This window comes from Scyliorhinus torazame, chromosome 4 (assembly GCF_047496885.1).
Source record: "Scyliorhinus torazame isolate Kashiwa2021f chromosome 4, sScyTor2.1, whole genome shotgun sequence".
Lineage (NCBI taxonomy): Eukaryota > Metazoa > Chordata > Chondrichthyes > Carcharhiniformes > Scyliorhinidae > Scyliorhinus > Scyliorhinus torazame.
This window is the reverse complement of record NC_092710.1, coordinates 302,632,368-302,634,867: the sequence shown is the minus strand read 5'-3', so window position 1 is coordinate 302,634,867 and position 2,500 is coordinate 302,632,368. Positions and strand designations below refer to the sequence as shown.

Genomic DNA, 2,500 nt, shown 5'->3' with positions numbered 1-2,500 from the left:
AAGCTGGCCACCCTAGCACCCTCGCCACTTCTTCTTTCCGGTTGTTTTCAATTTTTTCTCTCTCTTTTTCTACTTCTACTTCTACTTCTCCTCCTCTTTCTCTCCTTCTCCTGCTAATTCTAGCCTATATGCCTGATACTCGCTCCCCTTCATGCCATCCCCACCGAGCTCTCTTTTTTCTTCTCCACCTCCTCAAGGAAAACTGCAAGCCCCGCCTACCTCACACCAGCCTGCCGCCTGCACGCTGCTGCCTTTCCACATTGCAACGCTGCGCACTTCTCTCAGCACAGCCAGCACAAGGGTCAGGCAGGCAATGCAAGCCAGCTCTCTCTTCCTTCGCTTTCCACACCAGCCCCAATGCCACAACTTGCATTCATGCGGCGCCTTCAGGCTAGGAGAGAGAACGTCCTGCCGACACACTGGCTTGCGGCCACACGGGCCAGCTGGCGTGCCCATCAAAGTGCAGCACGCCAAGGCACACAACCGTGCTGCGTTGCAAAGGCCCGGCAAAGCTGCAGCAGCTGAATGGCCCGACCAAGCCGCCTGCCTGAGTTGAGCCCGCAGGCAAGTGTTGGGAGGAATGGCGAGGACGCAGAGAGCAGCAAAAGGTTGGCCTGCCTCTGGTGTGGAGAGTGCTTGGCGTGAGCAGTCACTGCTGGCCGCAAAAGCCTACTGCACCTGGTATTCCCAGGCGGTCTCCCATCCAAGTACTAACCAGGCCTGAGTCTGCTTAGCTTCCGAGATCAGACGAGATCGGGCGTTTTCAGACTAGTATGGCCGTAGGCATCTGCAGCACCGTCTTCTCGCCTATTCAAGCTGGCCACCCTAGCACCCTCGCCACTTCTTCTTTCCGGTTGTTTTCAATTTTTTCTCTCTCTTTTTCTACTTCTACTTCTACTTCTCCTCCTCTTTCTCTCCTTCTCCTGCTAATTCTAGCCTATATGCCTGATACTCGCTCCCCTTCATGCCGTCCCCACCTAGCTCTCTTTTTTCTTCTCCACCTCCCCAAGGAAAACTGCAAGCCCCGCCCACCTCACACCAGCCTGCCGCCTGCACGCTGCTGCCTTTCCACATTGCAACGCTGCGCACTTCTCTCAGCACAGCCAGCACAAGGGTCAGGCAGGCAATGCAAGCCAGCTCTCTCTTCCTTCGCTTTCCACACCAGCCCCAATGCCACAACTTGCATTCATGCGGCGCCTTCAGGCTAGGAGAACGTCCTGCCGACACACTGGCTTGCGGCCACACGGGCCAGCTGGCGGGCCCATCAAAGTGCAGCACGCCAAGGCACCCAACCGTGCTGCGTTGCAAAGGCCCGGCAAAGCTGCAGCAGCTGAATGGCCCGACCAAGCCGCCTGCCTGAGTTGAGCCCGCAGGCAAGTGTTGGGAGGAATGGCGAGGACGCAGAGAGCAGCAAAAGGTTGGCCTGCCTCTGCTGTGGAGAGTGCTTGGCGTGAGCAGTCACTGCTGGCCGCAAAAGCCTACTGCACCTGGTATTCCCAGGCGGTCTCCCATCCAAGTACTAACCAGGCCTGAGTCTGCTTAGCTTCCGAGATCAGACGAGATCGGGCGTTTTCAGACTAGTATGGCCGTAGGCATCTGCAGCACCGTCTTCTCGCCTATTCAAGCTGGCCACCCTAGCACCCTCGCCACTTCTTCTTTCCGGTTGTTTTCAATTTTTTCTCTCTCTTTTTCTACTTCTACTTCTACTTCTCCTCCTCTTTCTCTCCTTCTCCTGCTAATTCTAGCCTATATGCCTGATACTCGCTCCCCTTCATGCCGTCCCCACCTAGCTCTCTTTTTTCTTCTCCACCTCCCCAAGGAAAACTGCAAGCCCCGCCCACCTCACACCAGCCTGCCGCCTGCACGCTGCTGCCTTTCCACATTGCAACGCTGCGCACTTCTCTCAGCACAGCCAGCACAAGGGTCAGGCAGGCAATGCAAGCCAGCTCTCTCTTCCTTCGCTTTCCACACCAGCCCCAATGCCACAACTTGCATTCATGCGGCGCCTTCAGGCTAGGAGAACGTCCTGCCGACACACTGGCTTGCGGCCACACGGGCCAGCTGGCGGGCCCATCAAAGTGCAGCACGCCAAGGCACCCAACCGTGCTGCGTTGCAAAGGCCCGGCAAAGCTGCAGCAGCTGAATGGCCCGACCAAGCCGCCTGCCTGAGTTGAGCCCGCAGGCAAGTGTTGGGAGGAATGGCGAGGACGCAGAGAGCAGCAAAAGGTTGGCCTGCCTCTGGTGTGGAGAGTGCTTGGCGTGAGCAGTCACTGCTGGCCGCAAAAGACTACTGCACCTGGTATTCCCAGGCGGTCTCCCATCCAAGTACTAACCAGGCCTGAGTCTGCTTAGCTTCCGAGATCAGACGAGATCGGGCGTTTTCAGACTAGTATGGCCGTAGGCATCTGCAGCACCGTCTTCTCGCCTATTCAAGCTGGCCACCCTAGCACCCTCGCCACTTCTTCTTTCCGGTTGTTTTCAATTTTTTCTCTCTCTTTTT

The 2,500-nt window shown here is 56.9% G+C and overlaps 3 non-coding genes across 3 annotated transcripts; all 3 read right to left on the bottom strand.

Annotated features, from left to right (window-relative positions):
- Positions 1-666: 666 nt before the first annotated feature.
- On the bottom strand, positions 667-785 carry LOC140414366 (5S ribosomal RNA). Its single transcript, XR_011943502.1, has one exon. It is a non-coding gene; the product is annotated as a 5S ribosomal RNA (ribosomal RNA).
- Positions 786-1,475: 690 nt separating this feature from the next.
- LOC140414354 (5S ribosomal RNA) lies at positions 1,476-1,594 on the bottom strand. The gene has a single exon (XR_011943491.1). It is a non-coding gene; the product is annotated as a 5S ribosomal RNA (ribosomal RNA).
- A 690-nt stretch (positions 1,595-2,284) lies between these two features.
- LOC140413485 (5S ribosomal RNA) lies at positions 2,285-2,403 on the bottom strand. The gene has a single exon (XR_011942653.1). It is a non-coding gene; the product is annotated as a 5S ribosomal RNA (ribosomal RNA).
- Between the last annotated feature and the right edge of the window lie 97 nt (positions 2,404-2,500).